Consider the following 24731-nt stretch of genomic DNA (forward strand, 5'->3'; position numbering starts at 1 on the left):
GTCCCCACCTACTCCCTCTCCCCACCACACTTTCCCCTATTATCAACATCTTGCATGACTGTGGAATACTTTACATTATGGTTCACTGTTTCTCTTATACAGTTTTATGAGCTTTGACAAATGGACAATGTCTTGTATATGCTGTTACTGTATCATACAGAATAGTTTCTCTGTTCTAAATGCTGTTCACTGTTCTAAACATACCCTGTATAAAATCAGGGTATAAATTTTTAATAAATCAATACAATAAATATATTGAGAACTTACTCTCTAACAGTGTGCTACATGAGGTGTTTTGGGGAATTGCAAATAGATCGAACATACCACAAGAGAGTCTCATATTTCACACCGTTTGTTCAAGACTTCACAGTGGAAGGATGGCTGTATGATTTTCCTAGGGCTGCACAATACAGCACCACCAGATAGATGGCTTCAAACAACAGAAATTTATTGTGTCACAGTTCCGGAGGCTAGAACTTAAAATCAAGATGTTGGCTGGGCCATGTTCTCTTTGAAACCTCTAGGGTAAGATCCTTCCTTGCCTCTTCCAGCTTGTGGTACTCCCAAATGTCCCTTGGCTTATTGCCATATCACTCTCACCTCTGCCTCTTTGTTTACATGGCCTCTTCCCTCTGTGGCTCTTTACATGAGATTTGCCTCCCTGTGTCTCTCTCTTCCCTTCTGCTAAGTCACATTGCATTGAGGGACCCCCCCATAACAATAGTGATGCATCGGCACATACTGAAATGGCTTGCCAAGCTAGGTAATGGCAGAGTCAGCACGAGAGCTTGGATTTCCAATCTGCAAACCTAGGATTTTTTTCACTCCTTCTTTAAGGAGCTTGCATTCTGTTTGGACACATAAGAATCACACATACACAGAACTTAGAACCCAGTAGCAAGTAAGTCATGACTGAATGGTATGCCAAATATGCTAAGCCATGGGAATAAGCCAAGGTGGGGAAAAAAATGTTTTTTTAGTATAAAGCTCAGGGAAGATTTCATGGGGTAAAGTATCTTGAAATGAGTCTGGGGTAAGGATCAGTACAATTCAGATATAGGTACAAGTGACTAAGAAGGGCAACAAGATGAAAGAATCACCAATGTGAGGAAAGGCACGGAAGGTGCTTTATTGATTGGAAAATGTAGGCTCAGCGTAGCATGGTCAGTCTTTGTCAGCTGGGCTGAATATTAGACAAGACTGTCACCAAACTACACTCTCCCTGAAATGTGCAACCACAATCCTAATTGCTGAAAATGGATATTCCAGATTACAATACAGGTCTGATTAAAATCTTGGCCACAGTGGGAGGGCACCACAAAGTTATATAAAATAATTCTTCTCATAGAATTGGTCACTAGTCACTAGTATTCCACACAATGTATGGTACATTACATCATTTGGCCCTGATTCTTCACACCATCCTATTTCCGTATTCTCTTCCATACACTGTTTAGTGCCTCCTATCCACTGTGGTTGAGTGACTCACCCTGAGACTTGACTTTGGGCTCCACGGACTTGCTTTGATCAACAGGATATTAGCAGAAGTGGCACAGGGAGAGGCTCAAGATAAGCTTGTGCTTGGGGCTTACTCTCTGGCGCCTCCAGGAACACCAGGAGAAGGGCATGCTGCACTGGCCTCGGGCAGATGAGAAACACATGGAACTGAGGTCCATCATCAGGTCCTAATGCCTATTTAGCCAATCTCCAGCCAGCACTCAATGACTACATCAGCCCAGACCTTCATCAGAGGCCTTCAAGTAAGTCCAGCTTGGATGGGATGAACCCCAAGACACATGAAAAATTCACATCTATTTGGTATACCAGTGACAGTTCATGGTGGCTTGTTACAGAACAACAGTTCATTGATCTACTGTGCAAGACACTTCAAAAGATGCTATTCACCTACTCTTCCTAGTTTCATGTTTTAACCATCTGTAAGCATACAGTTCCATGGTGGTTTCACATGATTGTGCAACTATCACCTAGTCATCTAGTTTTATAATATGAAATAAAAATTACAAATGTGGATGCTGAATAAAGGTCAGTGACATTCTGTGTGCTCCCTGCGAATAAAGTAATGAGCTAGATGCCAGCAGGAATACAAAGAGTAGAAACCCTTGCCCTTTTTGTGAGGAAGCTCACCAATCAAGTTACTATGATACATCATACACATGAGGAAAAAACAGACAAGAAGTTGCTCAGTCTACCAGTGGAGATTTGCCTTTCTTGCTGCACCTTCTGTATGTGAGACACTGTTAAGCCATGAGATAGATATAGGAAACTCGCTGCATGGAGAGAACTCCAGTAGAAACTGGGGATCTGGGTGCGGGCTGTGTGTGCAGTCTTCAGTATTTCTATGAACAAGCCGAATGCTGATCCTAGATCAACAGAGACCTCAACCACCCCTCTGCCCGGCTTTCCCTGGAAACAGAGAAGCCCAGCACAGGCTTTCTCCCAGTGGGAGCTTGCCTGAGAACAAGGTCCATAAGTTAAGAAAATGGCCTTCCTACTTCTCAGGGAATGGGATTCCAGGCAGACTGACATTGCCAAAATGCAACCCCTCAGCCATTAGTACTGCCACCGAGCACCAATTGCCTCTTCCAAGAAAAAGGAACAAAAAACTCTGATTCTATTCAAACTTAATAAAAAGAGCCAGGAATTTAGGAAGACCTCTAAGAGATCCTGGAGAGTAAACTTCTTTCCTGCCCCACTAAAAGAGAAACCAAATGGGCAGTAAGGGCACAAGAAGCAAACCACAGTTTTTCCTTCCCAGTGTCCAGACACTGCTTAGCACCATTATGTTCTTTACCGAGGACAACAGGCAGGCTTCTGCCTTGAAATGCCTTGTCTCCAGAGCAACCTGCAGAGAACTGCCACATAGCATTTTCTCTTTTTCTTTGTCTCAAATTTAATAGCATGTATATCAAAGAAAGTAGATTGTAAGTGCTTATTTCTTTATTTTTATGTTATTATATTTTTGAGACACAGAGTGTGAGCAGGGAAGGTGCAGAGAGGGATAGGGACAGAGGATCCAAAGCAGGCTCTGCCCTGACAGCAGAGAGCCCAATGTAGGGCTCGAACTCACAAGGCGACCTGTGAGATCACGGCCTGACCTAAGTGGGACGCTCAACACACTAAGCCACCCAGGTGCACCATAAATGCATATTTCTTAGTTTAAGGCCAGACAGTATGAGGATTTGAGAAGGAATACTGTTCCAGAAAATCAGAAATATCAAGAATATCAGGTACACAAATAGAATTATAACCAGTGGTAAAATTGGGATATCAAGGTGAAGTTGTGGGGTTTTTGGTTTGTTTTTCTTTTGTTTTTTATTGAGGCATATTGGACACATAGCATTATATATTACTCTTTGGGTGTAGTATGTAATGATTTTTTTTTTTTACGTATTGTAAAATGATCACTGCAATAAGTCTAGTTAACATTCATCTTTACAAAGAAATTTTTGTCTTTTAGGATCTACTCTTTCAGCAACTCTCCAACATGCAATACAGCTTTATTAACCACAGTCCCCATGCAGTACATGACATCTCCAGGACTTCCTCATTTTACAACTGGAAGCCTCTGCCTTTTGGTCCTCTTCACCCATTTCATGCACCGCCCCCCCCCCTCCCCACACCACTCCTCGAGCAACCAGTAATCTATTCTTTGCATCTACGAGTTTGTTTCATGAAATTCCACATATAAATGAGATCAGTACAGTATTTACGTTTCTCTGTCTGACTTCACCTATTTCATGAAAATGACTGCAAAGTTCATCCATGTTGTTGCAAATGGCTGGATTTCATTCTCAAGGTGAGATTTCTGAAAAGCCATCCCGAAGTGGAAGAGCAAATCCCCTGGAAGCCCGAGGAAGCTTCAGAGACAGTGGCAGGAAAGAGAACGCGTCCTCAGACAGCTCCTGTCTGTGGCATGGAACTTCCACGTCATTGGGTTTGTTAAAATGGAAGAGAGCGAGAGAAGAGAAAGAGAGGACAAAAAGAAAACAGGAAAAGAAAATTATGGCAAGGTACTAAAGAGAAGGTAGAAACCAAAAAAGTAAAGGTGAAATTTAAGGGTGATGTAAAAGACACTTGAATGGAGTAAAAAGTTAAATACAGACAATGGAAAACCCTGCAATATTAACTGTTACATTTCAAGAACTGAAACAGCATTTAGGCAGTTGTGAGTTTTTTCAATGGCATGAAAATAGGTTTTTTTCTTCATGTATGCTGGAAATAAGATTTTAAAGAGAAGAAAAGGGGAAAAGGAGAAGAAATCTAAAGAGTGGACAGATGAGGTTCACTATAGTAGAAATAGAAAATGAATTTAAAAATAGAACACATCAAGACCATAGAAAGTTCTACAACTATTGGGGAACCTGGGTGGCTCAGTCAGTTGAGCACCCAACTTTGGCTCATGTCATGATTTCACAGTTCGTGAGTATGAGCCCTGTGTCAGGCTCTCTGCTGTCAGCACAGAGCCTGCTTCAGATCCTCTGGGCCCCTTTCTCTCTCTGCCCTTCCCCTGTTTTCTCTCTCTCTCTTTCTCTCCTCTCTCTCTCCCTCTCTGTCTCTCTTAAAATAAAGCTTAAAAAAAGTTCTATAACTGGGGCGCCTGGGTGGCGCAGTCGGTTAAGCGTCCGACTTCAGCCAGGTCACGATCTCGCGGTCTGTGAGTTCGAGCCCCGCGTCGGGCTCTGGGCTGATGGCTCGGAGCCTGGAGCCTGTTTCCGATTCTGTGTCTCTCTCTCTCTGCCCCTCCCCCATTCATGCTCTGTCTTTCTCTGTCCCCAAAATAAATAAACGTTGAAAAAAAAAAAAAGTTCTATAACTATGCTAAGAAACAAAACAGGGGAGACCTATAAAAATCAAGCCAAAAAAATATAGTCAGTGTGGGGGTGGACGAGTGTCACATTTTGCTGCCTTAATGTCCTGTGGTAAACATATTCTGTGTGCGGAGATCTCTCTCTGAATCAAGTGTCTTCTCACATGACACTTAGGCAGCTAAGCTTGGGATTACTAAAAAATAGCTATTTGGTTCAGGAAAAATTAAAACAACTCCCAATCTTTCAGTAAAACAAAGCCTGCTCTTCTTCCTGATGGATTATATTCAAGAAACTTCTTCATCTCCATCTTCATACTTGAGGGAGGACATACCTAAATACACACACACACAATTCCTATCTTGAACCAATTTTTTCATGTATACAATACGGAAATTGTACTGGATACTGTTTTCCCTTTTCCAAAGTAAAAATAGACCTTTTCATTTTAAAAATAAATCATGGCTATAGTAGAAATGAGGAATTCTAGGGTCTCCTGGGTGGGTCAGTCGTTAGGCATCCAGCTTTGACTCAGGTCATGATCTCACAGTTTGTGGGTTCAAGCCCCCTGTCCGGCTCTATGCTAACAGCTCACAGCCTGGAGCCTGTTTCGGATTCTGTGTCTCCCTCTCTCTCTCTGCCCCTCCACTGTTTGCGTTCTGTCTCTCTCTGTCTCCCTCAAAAATAAATAAACATTTTAAAAAAAAGAAATGAGGAATTCTAAAAATAAGTCAAGATAATATTCCCCACAATCAGAAATAATTACTAATATCTTCATAAATATTCTTTCAGATATGCTATGCATATATGTAAATATACATATATCTTTATTTTAAAAGTTGTATATATTGTTTGGTAACACTTCATTTACATCACTGAAATATCTCTGAAAAATATTATCTTCTAGTACCTTTTTTCTCCAACCATAGATCATATAACTACACTCTCATTAATGGACTTAAAAAATATTTTCCATTTTCTGCTTTCTGAATAATTCTGTGATGGTCATTCTCTAGGTGTCTCCAAACATTTATTCCATTATTGTTTGGAGAAGTTTCTGCAAGTACAATTTGTTCCAAAAAATATGTATATTCTAAACTTTAGTATGTATGAATTTGAGTCATTTGATCAAGTTCCAAAACCGTAAATTCTTTGTGAATTTGATTGGGATCTCATAGAATTTATAGACTAGGTTAAGGAGAATTCATTTACTTACTCGTTCAATAACTGTGTACCGAGTGCCTACTATGGGCCTGGCACTAAGACAGCAGTGGACAATCCAAAGAGCCAACAGTTATGGCACAATTGCATAAAAGAGTGCAAAACAGCAAGCACGCACACATACAATGCGAAGTCGGGATGTGGGGAGTGCTAGATAGTACATACTCTGAAGGAAAGCTAATGCCAAGTGCAGAGACAAAGGGCGATGAGGTCACGTTTTAGAAGACAATACGAAGGTTAGTAGGATAAAGATGGTCATCTGGAGGCAGCTGTGTGGTTTTCAAGGGGGAGAGATGCAGGAATCAGAGGAGCCAGAGAGCATCTGCAGGGAGAGGAGAATGACGAGGGTAAAGAGGGGACACAATGAATTCCAAGGGCCTTTGGATGAATGCCAAGGAGTTAGAACTTCCTTTTGAGCGTCACCAGAATATGTTGAAGGACTCTGTAGAGGAGAGTGAAAAAAACTCTTTAAGAATATCCCATCTTTCCTTCCTGAAGTTATGCTCTCCACTTATCTGTCTCCTTTACTGTCTCTCAGTAGATTTTTTCCATTTCTTATAATCTTATTAAAGTATAATCTTATTAAATGCATTAATAAATGTTTGCTTTATTTGATCACTTTTCTATATAATAATTTATTTTCATTGTTTTCAGATTGAGTGTTTTAGCTAAAGAACCTTACAGTCCCTTTTAGTACTCAATTCTATGGTTCTATGAACTTAGTGCTCTGGAAATGATTTTCAAAAGTCTCTGGATTTTGACAAGTATTTAAATGTCTAGGGAGCTGTGGAGAATGGCCTAGGGTTACTTTTTGTTGCTTTTGTTTTTGTTTTTTTGTTTTTAAGTTTATTTATTCATTTTGACAGACAGAGAGACAGTGAGCAAGCAGGGGAGAGGGGTAGAGAGAGAGGGAGAGAAAGAATCCCAAGCGGGTTTCCATGCTATCAGTGCAGAGCCTGACACGGGGCTCCATCTCACAAATGGTGAGATCATGACCTGGGCTGAAATCAAGAGTTCGATGCTTAACTGACTGAGCCACTCAGGCACCCCCACCCCCCCCCCCCCAGGGTTACTTTGACTTCTGGTCCTCCTGGACCTTGGAGAATAAATTGGGGTAGATTCTTATACATTCAAACCCTATGAGCTCTTTCTGCGACAAGCCTATTACATTGACTCCTGTGGAGTTGGGTTCCCAGGCCCTTAAACACTTTCCTAAATGAAATTTCTAAGCGGCATTTCCCAAAAAGTGCACCAGAAAGCTTGTAAAAACAGCTATCCAGATCCTTTTCCTAGAGATTTCAATCCTGAAAGCCTGGATCCTGATGTGCAACAAAATTTGGGAAAGACTATCTAAGACCAGTTGCATACCTACCACATCCTTCTAACAGAACCAGGACTTCCTGTCAATATTCTAACAGTACTCAGGGCAAGTCTTGGACAGGAAGGACCTTGAGTGGAGTTGTTCAACATAATGAACTAGGTTCAGGAACATTCAGGTTCCTGATTCAGAGAAAAGCATGTTCTCCCCCATATAGAAAAAAATTACATCTGAATTTTATCTGGGTCATCATCTATGAACATATCTGTGGTCTAACAATTATTTTGATTTCTTTATAATTTTCTAGGAAACCCTCTTGGTAAAATATAGAAAATTATATACATTGATGCATGGCACACTGGAAAGATTATGCCATGAGGTGACATTCCTAAAGATAAGACCTTCCCAAGCCAAGACAAGTAACTTACTTTAGTGAAATGACAATGGGTTAGGGTATCAGAAGGCCCAGGTTCAAATCTTGACTCATTTAAATTTGTAAAGCCTCAGTTTACTCAGCCGTTAAATGGAGAAATAACATGAATGTGTCTCATGGAGTTGCAGTGAAGACCAAATATGAAAATGCATTTTAAAGTATTGCATGAAGGACTAAACACATACAAATTATCCTTCCTTTTAGATTTCTAGAAGTATGTGTCGTTACTTCACTTCTCAGGATAGAATGCTCCCTCTGTCCATTCAGCCTCAGGATGGGGTCTACCAGACATCTGTGACTTGGATGAAGGATATTTCAAAGCTGACATTCCTTTAGGTGATTTAAAACCATAAAGCAAACATCTGAGAATGCTGAAATGTATTTCTAATGTGGGAGGGGATTTATTTCATTGACTGTTACTCATATGAGAATCACACACATACACACACACACCTACACACAAACACAAAGATCAAGTCATAAAACCTTTGGGGAGTACCTGCTGCCTTTCTCATACTTAAAGCACAGGACTCCTAAGATATTTGCGATCTAGATGTAACTACCATTCTTGTAATGCTTGCAAAGGTCCACAGAAAAAGTACAAAGAAACAACGACCCAGGAGACCCAACTTAATTATTTTGATCCATACCTGTTCATACTATGTGTAACATACTATGTTAAGAACGACAGGGGAGCGGTGCCTCACTGGCTCACCCTATGGAGTATGTGACTCTTGATCTCAAGGTTGTAAGTCTGAGCCTCACATTGGGTGCAGAGATTACTTAAAAATTAAAATATTAAAAAAAAAGAACAATAAGGGATATAGAGAAGCATTAACTATCAAAGACAAACACCTGCAAACATTACGTAGTAATAAAAAAACATAAACAGTAGGACCAGAGGATATGACACTAGAAGCAACAAATCAGCATCCTATCTAGCTGCTATGGCTCTTTAATGCTTTATGTGCACAGTAGGGACATTTAAAAAAATTCATGCTCCCATCCAGAGAGGAGACGGCATAAGCCCCTCCTGCAAGAATGCCTTTGATTAAAGCTAACTCTTATTACATTAAACTTCAACATTTGAACATGGACTTTTAATGATTCCACTTCCAAGGCTTTCTCTGCCTTCTTGTCACCTGTGTGAACCCCTAATCCCACTTTGCAACCTCCTCTCGCCAGGACGAAAAATGCACTCTGTAAACTAGAAGTCCTGAGCATGATGAAAATTAGTGACGAAACACAGAGAAGAGAGAAATCAAGAGAATAATGTGACTCTGATGAATAAGGAGAATTGACCAAATAATCAGAAACTTGAAAAGAAGGTTTTCCTTTAAAGTTGATTCTTTTGTGTTTGGCTAAACTATATATATTAATGGTATTTCCTCAACTCAGAGTGCAACTATCAAAAAATAATGTTTAGCAGTAAAAAGTTAATTGGTGCAGAGTTCAAACCTCAGCTCAGTAAGTGTTGGCTTTGGGCAAACCACTTAATTAGGTTAATTAGAGTCTGGTTTCCCCTTGATGGAAGCTACTACTTTTTAATTGAGAGAAAGCAAAGTAAACTTTGTCGGACAATTTGAACTGATCTGGGAGGCACACTGTAATCAGTCAAATAAGAGTCTAAGGTTAAGCAAAGAAGTGCAAGTAAGTCAACCTCAAAAGGGTTTAATTTTGTTTAAGTTTATTTTTTTTTATTTGAGAGAGAGAGGGAGAGAGTGCACACAAGTGGGGAAGGGGCCGCAGGAGAGAGAGAGAGAATCCCAAGCAGGTTCTGCACTGTCATCATGTAGCCTGACACAGGGCTCAAGCTCAGGAACCACATAGATCATGACCTGAGCAGAAATCAAGAGTCAGAGGCTTAACCGACTGAGCCACCCAGGTGCCCAATCAAAAGTGTTTAAATTCTAATGAATTTTTCCCCATGGTCTTTCCTACATGTATTCATCTCAGTCAAAAGTTCACTGTATAAAAACAGCAAGTACAAGGGGCTATTAAAAATGCAGCTTGCATTCTTATTAAGTTCCCATTGCCCTTTCTTGCTATTGCTAAGGCTCCTTTTCTGCAAATGTTAATTCAGGGTTTCTGGTAACCTTGTCTCTGACAACTCCGAAGCATCTATACACAGACAGCAGGTGGTTGAGGCTGTGGAAGTTTGGAAGATTCACAAGGAACTCTCCTATTGCTCAGACCATGCTCTGAGTAGCAAAAAGAAAACCCTACGACTCATCACTTGACTGGCAAAAAGTCATTCTTCTTACACACAAAGAACTTGCTAAGCTTCTTCAAAAGCTACATAGCTCATAAAATCGTGATAAGCTGGATGGATGAAGAGGGATCATTTTGTGTAGATTTTTGTCACCCGCTGACCTGAAGAGACAGACTCTGCAGGGTTTTTTTAAAAATAAGTTTGTGTGTTTGTTTGTTTGTTTTTTTGTTTAGAGACAGAGACAGAGTGCGTGAGCAGGGGAGGGACAGAGAGAGAAGGAGAGAGAGGATCCCAAGCAGGCTCATGCTGCCCACACAGAGCCCGATGTGGAGCTCAAACTCATGAACCATAAGATCATGACTTGAGCTGAAACCAAGAGTTGGATGCTCAACTGACCGAGCCACCCAGGTGCCCCAGATGCCCCAGATGTTCCTTCTCCTGTTTGTTGAATTATCCAGTGTAATTTAAATGAATTTCAGTTTCCATATGCCAACTGATTTCTTGTTTATGTGTATGTGTGATAATGGCTTAGTAAAGAGAGACAGAATATGTTGACTTTGAAAAATGAATGGGTTTCCTTAAAGGAATAGCTTGAAATCTTCCAATCCTATGATTTTTTCCCCCTGGCACCACAAAAGAGAAATGTACGTGTATTTATGTTTTCAATTTTCCTTGGCTTCTGATTCCAGATGTAAATATTTATTTTCAAATATGAATATTTCATTGATATGCATCATCTAATTTTATAATTTTACATTCACAGATATCTGATAGTTATAAATGAAAATATCTATATATTTACATATCAACCTAAAGTTACATTTGTAACTTCCAAATTTGAAAACACTGACCAAATGGGAAAATTTATTTTCATGTCTTATTTTATATAAAGTTGTATTCCATCCTTTATTGTAGATGTAGTGGAAGCAAAAAAGAGAAACACATAAATTACAAACTTGTAGAGAAGTAGAAAATGCTCATCGAAAAAGTATTGACCTTTGCTCAATATCTCAAGGATTTAAGAAAATTATAACCGTGAATTACTGCTAATCAAACATCCTCAAAGTCCTACGGAGTTGATAGGAGTATTTGTCTATACCACACAAATCTGAAAAAAACCTCAATAAGGTCTAAACTCTAGCTAGAGTGTAGGTTGAAAGTATTTTTTTTTAACATTTTATTTATTTTTGAGACAGGGAGAGACAGAGCATGAACAGGGGAGGGTCAGAGAGAGGGAGACACAGAATCTGAAACAGGCTCCAGGCTCCGAGGTGTCAGCACAGAGCCCGATGCAGGGCTCGAACCCACGGACCGCGAGATCATGACCTAAGCCGAAGTTGGCCGCCTAACCGACTGAGCCACCCAGGCGCCCCGAAAGTATTTTAAATTCAGCTTCTAACTGTTCTGTACTCCACCAAATACAGGAAAGATTATGTACTGTTCCCCATCTCATTTGAACTAACCCAGATATATACCCCAAATGGGAACAGTTACAAGAGTTAGAATACTGTCACTCTTGTGTTCCCTGGGTGGCTCAGTCGGTTAAGTATCTGACTCTTGATTTTGACTCAGATCATGATACCAGAGTCCTGGGATGGAGCCCCACATTGGGCTCCACTCTGAGCATGGAGCTTGATTAGGGTTCTCTCTCTCCCTCCCCCCCCCCCCAGACATACTCTCTCTTTCTCTTTCTAAAAGAAAAAAAAAAGAGTTAACACTGTCACTGTGGAAAGTACTTGCTCATCTTCACAGCCTTTCTCATGATGATCATTCATAAAGACAGTGTCTACATGCATTAAATGAGATACGTTGGGGCTCCTGAGGGGCTCAAGTCAGTTGGGCATCCGACTCTTGACTTCAGCTCAGGTCATGATCTCATAGTTACTGAGTTGGAGCCCCACAATTGGCTTTGTACTGATGGCACAGAGCCTGCTTGGGATTCTGTCTCCTTTGCTTTCTGTCCTTCCCCTGCTTGCTCTCTCTCTCTCTCTCAAAATAAATACAAATAAACTTTAAAAATAAAATGGTAGCACAAAAACAAACACTAAGATCAATGGAACAGAATACAGAACCCAGAAATAGACCCACAAACATATGGCCAACTAATCTTTGACAAATCAGGAAAGAATATCCAATGGAATAAACACAGTCTCTTCAGCAAATGGTGCTGGGAAAACTGGACAGTGACATGCAGAAAAATTAACCTCTTTTTTATACCGTACACAAAAATAAACTCACAATCGAGGAAAGACCTAAACATAAGACAGGAAGCCATCAAAATCCTAGAGAAGAAAGCAGCAACTTCTGATTCAACATGTCTCTAGAGGCAAGGGAAACAAAAGCAAAAATGAACTATTGGGACCTCATCACAATAAAAAGCTTCTGCACAGCGAAGGAAAATATCTGCAAAACTAAAAGGCAACTGACGGAATGGGAGATAATATTTGCAAATGACATATCAGATAAAAAGTTAATATCCAAATCTATAAAGAACTTATCAAACTCAACACCCAAAAAACAAATAATCCAGTGACGAAATGGACAAAAGACCTGAATAGACCCTGTTCCAAAGAAGATATTTAGATGACCAACTGATACATGAAAAAATGCTCAACATCACTCGTCACCAGGGAAATACAAATCAAAACCACAATGAGATAACACCTCACATACATGTCAGAATGGCTAAAATAAATAACTCAGGCAATGACAGATGTAGTTGAGGATGTGGAAAGATGAACCCTTTTGCATATATACATATGTATGTATATACATATACATGTATGTATATACATATATGTGTGTGTGTGTGTGTGTGTGTGTGTGTATCTCAAGATGTTATATTGAGTGAGGCAACTCAAGTCTACAAGTATTTATTGAATATCTGCTACCAGCAGTTATCTTTGTTAAGTATTGGAATTTTCAAACAAGGCATTTCACTGCAGTTGAGGGGCTCCCAAATGACCTGGGAAAGCAGAAATATACATAACTGTAATAAAATGAGAAGGCTAACGGAAACTGCATACATTTACTCTGCAGGGGATAAGTGAGGTAACATCACAGGCTGGACCAGATCTTGAATGAACAAAGCACTTTCCCAGAAAGAGGCCTGGGGAAGGACTTTCTGGACAGAGAAGAGCAAGTGAGCTGCAGGGAACATGTGACAGTGCGTAGCATGGCCAGAGCAGAGCATGAGTGGGTCACATTTCCCATAGCACAAGTGAGGCTTGAGCAACAGAATGACAGGAAGTGAAATTTGAAGTAATGCCAGACCAAAAATAGAAACTGTATCCTACAGACAAAGGGGAGTGACTGAAAGCATTTAAGTAAAGTTGAGACACAACTGGAATGTTTTAGTTCATCACTCTGGAAGAAGTATGGAACGAGTATGGAAAGAGTTTTTTTAATGTTTATCTTTATTTTTGAAACAGAGCATGAGCGGGGGAGAGGCAGAGAGAGAGGGAGACACAGAATCCGAAGCAGACTCCAGGCTCTGAGCTGTCAGCACAGAGCCCGACGCAAGGCTCAAACTCGTCAACTGTGAGATCATGACCTGAGCTGAAGTCGGATGCTCAACCGACTGAGCCACCTGGATGCCCCTGGAAAGATTTTTTTTTATATATATTCATATGGCTTTAGGTGAAGAAATGGTAGATAGGTGATGATGATATCAAATAGGGAAAGGTTATGTTGTTCAGTTCAGGACAAAATGAAAAATAGCCATATTACAAACTAAGAGTATTTGAAGAAGCTTGTCTAATTTACCCAATTATGGATTTAATTTTTACAATGGGGGGAACAGGAGAAATACTCAGTCAATGTTTCATATGCAAATCTGGTGAAGTTAAGAGTGGGTATCATTCTGGGGCACCTCGGTGGCTCAGTCGATCGAGTGTCCGACTCTTGATCTCAGCTCAGGTCTTGATCTTGGGTTATGAGTTCAAGCAACGCATTGGGCTCCATGTTGGGCATGAAGCCTACTTTAAAAAATATATAGGTATAACTCTAATTTTTCCTTGTGTGTTGTATGTATTTGATCATACATTGAAATACTAATGTTTTCTGAGTGACATGATGACATATGTCATAAGTACATATGCACATTGATAGTTAAAGCATAAATATTTGATTTCCAAGAAATATTTCTGTTTTAGATCATGAGAATGCATTTCATGTACAGTTGTCCAATCTTAAAGTGGCTTTTAAAAGAAAACAGTTTCCACCTCACCTTCACTTACAGCAGCACTGAGATGAAAACATGTAAGAAGTCAGGTAGTATGATCTCAGTTCCATGAGAGGCTCTTGACAGAACTCAACAACATAAAAAGTCATGCTGGGGATGTTAAAAGTGGATTGTAGGGATCCTATCTTCAAGGAGGTAACAGTGGGGAGCCAGAGAGCATTTGACGATTCTTAGGTGCCTACAAATAACATCCATAGCACAAGGTCTTATGGGAACCAAGGGGGACACCCAATTCAACTTGGGGTATACAGGATGCTCCTTAGTATGATAACTGAACAAGGTTTCAGAAGAGGAAGAGTGGAGTTGATGGAGCTGGTGGTAGCCACTGGGCACAGGAATGGTGATGAACTCACAAAGGAGTGAGTATAAATTAAGAGTCTGTCACAAAAAATCAGGTGAAAGATTACTGCCAGTAAAAGGTGATTAATTTGAACTGTGCCAGCTGTATCAGGGATAAAGTTGAAGGAAGAAATGGAAGAAATGCTTAGAAGACAAAAATCCACAAGATGTAGAGATGAGTGAGCAGTGTACAATGGAAGGAGGGGAACTGTGCTATTTCTTTTTAAATTTTTTTTGAGGGGAGGTACGAGCAGAGAGATAGGGAGAGAGACAATCCCAAGCAACTCCACACTGTCAGTGCAGAGCCTGACCGCAGGGCTTGAGTTCACGAACCATGAGATCATGACCTGAGCCAGAAACCAGAGTCGGACACTTTACCAATGGAGCCACTCAGGTGCCCCGGAACTGTGCTATTTTGAAGCTACAGCAGTCTACACGATTTTGCAGTCTATAGTAATGTGTAAAGGAAAGACACACACTACAAACATCAGAAAAACTCTTTAAAAACTCTCTTCAGGGGCACCTGGGTGGCTCACTTAGCTGAGCGTCCAACTTCAGCTCAGGTCATGATCTCAAGGTTTGTGGGTTTGAGCCCCGTGGTGGGGCTCTGTGTTGACAGCTTGGAGGCTGGAGTCTGCTTTGAATTCGGTAGCTCTTTCTCTCTGCCCTTCCCCTGCTCACTCTCTTTCTCTGTCTCTCAAAAATAATAAAGGTTAAAAAAATTTTTTTAATCTCTTCAGAAAAGCATTATGCTTTCCAGAAGGAAACCAATGATGGACTGACTTTAGATATTGCCCAAGAATGAAAAATCACATCGTGTAATTGAAGGTCTGAAATAGAACTAAAGATAAATTCTTCCCAATCAAGTAGCTTTAAGCCATGTATCAGATTAGTCTTGAGAGGACAAGTCTTCTGATTCAATTATTTTTAAAGCTTCTTCTATACTACAGTAACTACTGAATTGACAGCAACGTGGGCAACATGTTAAATGTGCATACATTAAAATACAATCACATAAATTAGCCTGGAAGATTGGCACTCATATATTGAGACAAATTAATACATTGTAGACAATGTCACTCAAGAGTTAGCGATTTCCTTTAATAATTCTGAGCTAAAGGGGGCTATTTCATTCATGTGACCCTAACAACAGCCGATATTCATAACTGCTGTTATGGACTAAATTGAGTTTTAGACCAAGCATGAGTGGTGCCCCCAGGCATCATTAGTGGCTAATGTGGTGGATAAAATAAGCAAATTATGAAATCACCAGGACCTTATAACTACATGCAGGAAGTACTACTTTATCAGCAGAACGCTGTCTTTGCAAATGAACAAGGGAAGGATTGGAGTCAAACTAAGATAACGCTTTTAAATAACGCTGTAACCCCAACATATCATGCAATAAACACCAATAACATCTGCTAAGAAACAGCAAGTTACGATGTAAAATTGGTTTAAGGAAATATATAATCAAATTTCGGTCAGACATTTGGAGCAAAGTCGAGGAAGTTTACCATCTAAGTATTCCTCAGGACTGAAGTCCTAGAGCCTCTAAAATATGTGGGGTATAATTAACAATCTGATGGACACTTCTGGTCAAGATTCATACGATTACTCATCCCTTATATTTTCTATATATGCTCGATGGCTTAAAAAGGGTATCTTGATAGCAGAAATACAATTCATCTAATAGGGTAATACATTTAAGGTTTATTCATTTATACAGACAACAAATATTTACTTGATTTACTTAAAACATGTATTAAGATTTTAGTTGAGGGGCACGTGAGTGGCTCAGTCTGTTAAGTGTCCAGCTTTGGCTCAGGTCGTGAGTTCAAGCCTCATGTCAGGTTCTGTCCTGACAGCTCAGAGCCTGGAGCCTGTTTCAGATTCTGTGTCTCCCTCCCTCTCTGCCCCTCCCCCGCTCATGCACATGCTCTCTCTCACTGTCTGTCTCGCTCTTGCTCTCTCTCTCTCTCTCAAAAATTAATGAACATTAAAAATAAAAAATTTAAAATAAAAATGATTTTAGCTGAGGCAAGACACTTTGCTAAGTCCTAGAAACCAGTGACAGTCTTTTCATCTTTTCAGTACTGTTTTCATCAAGGAGCTTAGAGTTTGGTGGAAAAGGCAGACTTATACAGACACAAGTTCATGATAATACATTAAGTGCAGAGCTGAAGGTCTGCTTAGGGTTCTGTGGGACAGCAGAAGAGAGAGACCCTTGGCCAAGGTGGGTCTCCAAAAAATCTTCCTAGAGAAAATAAAGCCTCAGCTGAATGTTGAACTAGGTATAGTAGTTACTCATCTTTGTCAGTAGGCTATTTCCACAGTAATGCTGAAAAAAAAGGTATCCCAAATCATAGTACATAAAACAATAGCTTGTGATCTTATTAAAATTTTTTAGCCCCTTCCTTTCACTGCTTTGAGACTTAGGTTTTCTGACTTTTTCCTTGCCTACGGGCCTTCCAGGGCCCTAGTCTACCAACTTGAATCGCAATGAGAAAGGGGATGATGAACTGAATCATGAGCCTTCAATTCAGACCCTGATTCCATCAAATCTCACCTCTGCCCCTCACTAACCTTTGAGAAAGTCACATACTTTTGTCTCTGAGCCCAAGGTTCTTCCTTGATTAAGTGGGTTCAAAAATACTACTGTGTGGGGGTGGTGTGAGGTTCAAATGAGATCATGAATGTAGCAGTGCTTTACAAACTACAAAACATCACACAAATATCAGTCTTTACAGTTTTTAAAAATTTCTTACTTCCCAGATTAATGATATTATTACATAATTTCATAAGAGTATATTATATAATATCTGTGCTGGCTTATCACAAATTTCTTAGACTTTTCTTGGAATAAACTTATGAGATCATGATCCTCTTTTCAGAGATACAAAACTGGAGATAAGAAGCAGATGAGTGATCTCTCAGCCAAAGATTTGGGCCAGAATGGGATTGGATTTTAACACACTTCTACACCTAATTACCCTTTCATACAACTAAGTCCTTCAGTTAGTAATCTGTTATGAAATGCACTCATCTTCTATAAGACTCCTTCATTTAATTATCTAAATGACCTTGTGAGAAACACAGTTTTCTTATACTCTCCATTTCACGGAGAAAGCAAGCCTGGCTAAGCACAATGCTAAGTTTACCTTTCAGGGGCAAACAACCAAAAGTACCAGAGGTGAGCCTTGAACCTGAGCCTTTTTTTCTCATCTCCTGACATCCCACAGCTAATTGAAGATACAACCAGAGCCAGAATTCAGACTTCCCACATCCTCATTCACTAACTTCTCTATGGAATCATGATGGCTATCAACGATGATGGGTTGAACTTGTATGTCCTAATCTCTACCAATTGACTTGAGGTCTTTTTCACAACTCACATTGCATTCTTGAAGGAAAATGAGAAGTTAGGAATGTTTAAGGTAAAATATGTGAGATCTTAGATGCTGGTTTATTCATCTCTAGTGTGCTGAGGGAAAAGAGTAGACTTTCAACTCATTAGACGCTTAATGGAAGTAATTCACTCCAGCGTTAATATACCAGTCCAGCAAAAAATCTCATCACAATTATTACATAAAATAAAGAATTTTGGATTCAAAATCAAAAGGTATCAAAAACAATCATTAGGCTTATTACTGGTAAATTGTTTCAAGGCAAAACGTTAGAAACAAAACAATAATTTTGCCAATAATGCATGTGATGATTAATTTCATGTATCAACTTGGGTGGGTCACAGTGCCCAGATATTGGATCAAACATTATTCTAGATATTTCTGTGAGAATGTTTTTGGATCAAATTTACTTTTAGATTGGCAGATTTTGAGTAAAGCAGATTGCCCTTCATAAAGGCAGACTTTCTGCACTCAAGAGGGAATTCTTCCAGCAGACTTTCTTTGGTGGTTCTACTTTTCCAAGTTTTTAAGAAAACCCCATAATCTTTCTCATAGTGGCTGCATCAATTTACAACAGTGCACAGGGTTCCCTTTTCTCCACATCCACGCCAACACTTATTTCTGGTCTTTTTGGTAATAGCCACGTAACAAGTATGAGGTGGTAGCTCATTGCAGTTTTCGTGTGCATTCCCCTGATTATTAGTGATGTTGAGCAGCTTTTCATGTACCTGTTGGTCATTTGTATGTCTTCTTTGGAAAAAACATATGTTCACTTCCTCTGCCCATTTTTTACTTGTGTTGTTTGGGGTTTCCCCTCCCCCTCCCCCTCCTCCCCATCCTTCTCCTCCTCCTTCTTCTGAGTTGAATGAGTTCTTGATATATTTTGGATGGTAACACCTTATCAGATATATGATTTTCAAATATTTTATCCCACTCTGTCGATTGCGTTTGTTGATGTTGCTGATGCTTTCCTTTGCGTGCAGAAGCTTTCTAGTCTAAGTTTTCTGGTTTTACATCCTATGATTTTGATTTACATTTTCTTTTCTGGTTTTACATCCTATTTCAAGTATTTAATCCATTTTTACTTTATTTTTTGTGGGTAGTGAAGATAGTGGTCAGTTTCATTCTTTCACATGTGGCTGTCCAGTGTTCCCAATACAAGTTTTTGGAGAAATTATTGTTTCCTCTATTGTACATTCTTTGCTCCTTCGTCATAAATTAATTGGCCAGAGGAAGAGGGGATAGAAAGAGTGAGAAAAGGGCTGAGAGAGCCCTGAGAGGCTGGGGGAAAGGAGGAGGTAGCAAGTAGTTAGCCTCTGCTGGACACTGCGCCCACACCCACCTGAGCCACACTCCAACCTCCCCACACCCTTCACCCTTCACTGACTCCCATGCATGCAACCTGGAAGCCAAGGGCAGGCTGAGGACTCCTCTGGGCCAGAGCCCTCACCGACAGCTGACCTGGGGTGGGGTGAGGGGCCCAGCAGCCAGCTGTCTGGTTCTTTCTTCTCCTGGGAGCTCCACACAAGCATGAGAAGGTAGGGGCAGGGAGAGGGCAGGAGGTGGTGGGGAAGGGGATCAGGATCTCCTTGACAACAAGGCGTTCACCAAGGAGATGGACTAATGGGTCGAGCAGCTGAATGAGTGGAAACAGCTTAACCAGAACCAAGTGCAGACGCTGTGCCAAAAGGCTAAGGAAATTTTAGCAAAAGAATCAAATGTGCAAGAAGTTCGCTGTCCTATTTCTGTGTAGAAATGTGCATTGTCAGTTCCTTGATCTTATGGAATTGGTGGAAAATCACCAGATACAAATGATCTATTCAAGGAGGACTATGTAGACAGAGGCTCCTACTCAGTGGAGAGTGTGACTCTTCTTGTGGCATTAAAGATGCATTACCCAACTGGGTGTTGTATGGAAACCAATTTGACAATAAATTTCATATATTGAAAAAAAAAACAGATGCACTACCCAGAACACATTATAATATTGCAAGGAAAACAAGAAAGCTGACAAATTACCCAATTATAAGGCTTTTATGACGAATGTCTACGAAAGTATGCAAATACCAATGTTTGGACATATTTTACAGATCTAGTTGATTACCTTCCACTTAAAGCTTTAGTAGATAGACAGATATTTTGCCTCTACAGCATGGCATCTCTCCACCAATAGATAACACTGGATCATATAAGAGCCTAGGATCGTTTACAAGAAGTTCCACGTGAGGACCCAAAGTGTGATCTGTTTTGGCCAGATTCAGATGATCCTAGTGGGTGGGGCATTTCATCACGTGGTACTAGCTACACATTTGGACATTCTGAAACATGTAATCATGCCAGTGGTCTTACCCTGGTTTCTCCAGCTCACCAACTTATAATGGGAGGATACAATTGGTGTCATGATCAAAATGTGCTTACCATTTTCAGTGCACCCAACTACTGTAAGACTTGTGGGAACGAGGCCGCTATCATGGGATTAGATGACACTTCAAAATGTTCCTTCTTTACCTAAAATGATAATAATAATAATTAAAAAATAAAATACTCCTTCCTTCAGTTTGACCCACTACCTCATGGTGGAGAGCCTCATGTTACCCTTCATACCTTGGACTACTTCCTGTAGTAATTCCTCCCAGGAAAAACCTGCCTTTGCATGTGGAAGTATATCTGGCTTTTTAAAGTATACATATTTAAAAAAACAAAACAAAACAAAAATCAACAGTAATCCAACTTTCTGTAACAAATTGGGATCTGTCTTGGCATTAATCCATATAGACCAAAACATACCATACCGATGATGAGCATTTAGCACAATTTGAGACTGAAAATCCATACAACACTCTGTTCTAGATCAGTCCATCTTAACGGGTTGCCTGTTGTATTTGTAACATAGCCATTTCCCTCTGGACTGTTCAAGCATAAAAGGTAACTAACTCCTTCTTCTCCTTTTGCACTTATTTGGAAATTTTTAGTTCTAGTTTCACTGGCATGATTGATAGAATTGGAGTTTTACCTTTAAGAATAATTCACAAGCTAACTTCCACTTAATCCATTATGCTTTATTTTATTGAAATGCACCGTTAAATTAACTGAAGAAAAGATTCTTGGGAGTACATTTTTATAACAATAAAAAGGTTTCCCTTCATTTAAACTACTGTTTGATATTGTTCTGCATATTCTGTATGTGTGTCATGACAGTGTTTGCATCATGTTTGGTGTACTAAGCAAAAAAACTTTCCATTGTAAACAAACAACTAATTAATTAATCCATTGACCATATGCATGGGTTTATTTCTGACTCTCTGTTCCCTTGATCTATATGTTAGTTTTTATGCCAATACTGTACTGTTTTGATTACTATAGCTTTGCAATTTAGTTTGAACCATGAAGAGCGTGACCTTCTTCAAGGGACTCATGGCTGCCTAAGTGCCTTAATGTTTATGTTTTCTTAAAGACTACAAGTAACAGCAGTTATCCCCCCAAGGTCCTGAAAGACTTGCTTTAAAGTTCCTTAAAAACTTAACTTTGTCTCTATCCCTCTCCCTTCAAAAATTTAAAGGTATATAATCAGTTGGGCTATGCACTGGCAGCACAGACCACTTGCAGTTCTCTCTCTCCCTCCATTCCTCCCCTTCAAACACACACTGTCTCAAAATAAATACATCCACTTAAAAAAAAAAAAAGCATACGATCAGTCACTCCTCATAATCCCAATGCACCTCTTTCTGCCCATGGGTCCTGTCCTCTTGCTATAATAAAATCATCTTTTTGCACCAAAACTGTCTTAACAATTCTTTCCTAGCCATTCACTCTCGAACCCAAAACTTCAAAATGACATCATGTAATCACATCCTATTGGTGTCCTTACATCAGGCTTCAAGTCTTTTCATCTGGACTCCAAGCCTCGGTGCAAACTTGGTTTTTTCTTCTTCTCTCCCTTTATTTTCATTTCAGGAGCTTTCTAGGGAATACAATCTTACTGGAACACTTTCATGTCAATTGCTCCGGCTGCAACCCTGTAGCCCATGGCTACTTTATATGGAGGAGAAAGCCGGCCTTTCAGTTGGAAATCAGTACCCTGGCCCAGAAGGGGTATAAGACCCAAAATAAGACCCAGAAACTTGATGTGCTCTCTTTATCCCTATTCTTATACAGGGCTGTCTTTTGGGTACGGGACAACCGCCTCCGTCACCAGCACAGCTGCCAATCTTTTTTTTTTTTTTTTAATTTTTTTTTTCAACGTTTATTTATTTTTGGGACAGAGAGAGACAGAGCATGAATGGGGGAGGGGCAGAGAGAGAGGGAGACACAGAATCGGAAACAGGCTCCAGGCTCTGAGCCATCAGCCCAGAGCCCGACGCGGGGCTCGAACTCGCGGACCGCGAGATCGTGACCTGGCTGAAGTCGGGCGCTTAACCGACTGCGCCACCCAGGCGCCCCAACCAATCTTAAGACTCCAGTGTGAGGTTCCCATCTCATTCGTCTAATGTGATCCCCTCCACATCTCTGGTCTAGATGCTTCTGGATAAGAGACCTCCACTGGAAGCTGGCTGAAACCAGTACCCAACTGAATTAAAACTCAACCTGGGGGCGCCTGGGTGGCGCAGTCAGTTAAGCGTCCGACTTCACCCCAAGCCCAGCAGAAGAAGAGAAATAAAAAAGATCTGAGCAGAAATAAACAATATAGAATCCAAAAAAAAGTAGAGCAGGTCAATGAAACCAAGAGTTGGTTTTTTGAAACAATAAACAAAATTGATAAACCTCTAGCCAAGCTTCTCAAAAAGAAAAAAAAGAAGACGCAAATAAAATCACGAATGGAAATGAAATTATTATATCCAATCGCTTAGAAATACAAGTAATCAGGCAATACTATGAAAAATTATATGCCAACAAACTGGACAACCTAGAAGAAATGGACAAATTCCTAAACCCCCACACACTACCAAAACCCAAATGGGAAAAAATAGAAAATTTGAACAGATCCATAACTAGTGAAGAAATTCAATCAGTTATCAAAAATCTCAGGGGCGCCTGGGTGGCACAGTCGGTTAAGCGTCCGACTTCAGCCAGGTCACGATCTCGCGGTCCGTGAGTTCGAGCCCCGCGTCGGGCTCTGGGCTGACGGCTCAGAGCCTGGAGCCTGTTTCTGATTCTGTGTCTCCCTCTCTCTCTGCCCCTCCCCCGTTCATGCTCTGTCTCTCTCTGTCCCAAAAATAAATAAACGTTGAAAAAAAAAATTAAAAAAAGAAAACAAAAAAACCTCAACCTGGACCTTTTTCTAGGGAAGTCAGCTGTAAAGACTACATGCGTTGAAATGTCACTTAGACCATGATGGATTTCTATCTTTACTATTTTTCATCAGTGTCCCTTACTGACTACTTCAGTTATAAAATTGGATAATTTCCCCTTGTAAAACTCTTCTGGTGTTTTCCATGGGTTACAAACAGTAGATTCTTCCTGGTACAGCAAGGTATTGCGGGCCACGCACTGGCATCTGTTTGTAGTCTAGAATGCAGTGGGGAAGGGTGGGCAGTGGGGGGTATGCTGGCATCCTTTCTGTGGGTCTTTATGGCAGAATGGTGATCAATAGCACTTTCATTCGAGGGTTGCCTCTGGTGACGTTTGACACCTGGAACTTCTGCATGGGACTCGACCTGGGAGTCAGGGGGAGAGGGGATTTGGGGTAATGGATCTTCTCTAAGCTTCTTCAGTTTCCAAGGACTCTCCCTTAACATACCTTTTAACCCACTGAAATCAATTCAGATTGCAAGATTGATATGATCTATCAGTTATATCTCTTCTGCAAGAAACAGGACAAATGGACTGAAGTACCCTCTGTCCTGCCCTGAATAACCACAAATCAGGACCCCAGCCTAAGGGCCTCTTACCAAATGTGTTTGGCCACTAGCCAGGCTGATAAACTCCCTCCGATCATACTGGATAATTTTCTATACAAGCCCCCTCCAAATAAAGCCAGGTTGCTGAAGGAAACATAGGCCATCCATAATGAAGGGGACACTGATACTCTCACTGTTCCTCCTAATAGACTCAGGTTACTCTGGCTGTGTGTGGGGGTTTCTCCCTCATTCATTTCCGGGGCTGATGGCTATGATAATTGGAGCCAACTGTGCATGAGGACGGGGACTTTAAGGGATATTCCCAAGTAGCTGCTGAAACTCCTTTTGTTTCGTGGAAGTTCTGTCTTCTCTGGCCTGACGTGGGGGCCTATTTCCACTTGGTGTGGAGAAAAACTCTGCTTCCACTCATCTGTTTGTGCTGACAGGCTTTAAGACCCAGAGACCTCTTTTCCTGCCCTCTGGGCTTTTATAGACCTCCACACTTGGAGGCTGCACCTCCCCTCTTCTGCCTTCCTCTCCCCTCCTCCTGTTTCTGCAGCACCTTGGGTGTGGCCTACATAACTGGCCCTTTCCATCCTCAGTGCCTCTGGCACCACGGGCTCCTCCTCCTACCCTTGTTGTCAAGGAGCTAAGAGCACCCCTTGAACCTACACCTTACACTTCACATTTGCCCCACCAGTGTCCCAGGTAAAAACTGACAATGGGAAACAAGTTGTTTGGCTTTTAAGTAGATACAGGTGGAATCTATTTGATAGTTAAACTGAGTTAAGTTTGTTGGTTTCATTAAGACAGACACGTTTTTACAGTTATCATTAAATATAAAACTTTTTATTCTACCTACCTTTACTAAAGGTCAAATAAGGTTGTGTGATCT

The 24731-nt window shown here is 40.5% G+C and overlaps 1 pseudogene; it reads left to right on the top strand.

Moving 5' to 3' along the window:
- Positions 1 to 6298: 6298 nt before the first annotated feature.
- LOC125160083 (serine/threonine-protein phosphatase 2A catalytic subunit beta isoform-like) lies at positions 6299 to 20622 on the top strand (annotated as a pseudogene).
- The last annotated feature ends 4109 nt before the right edge of the window (positions 20623 to 24731 follow it).

Source organism: Prionailurus viverrinus, unplaced genomic scaffold, assembly GCF_022837055.1.
Source record: "Prionailurus viverrinus isolate Anna unplaced genomic scaffold, UM_Priviv_1.0 scaffold_97, whole genome shotgun sequence".
In the NCBI taxonomy this organism is placed as follows: Eukaryota; Metazoa; Chordata; class Mammalia; order Carnivora; family Felidae; genus Prionailurus; species Prionailurus viverrinus.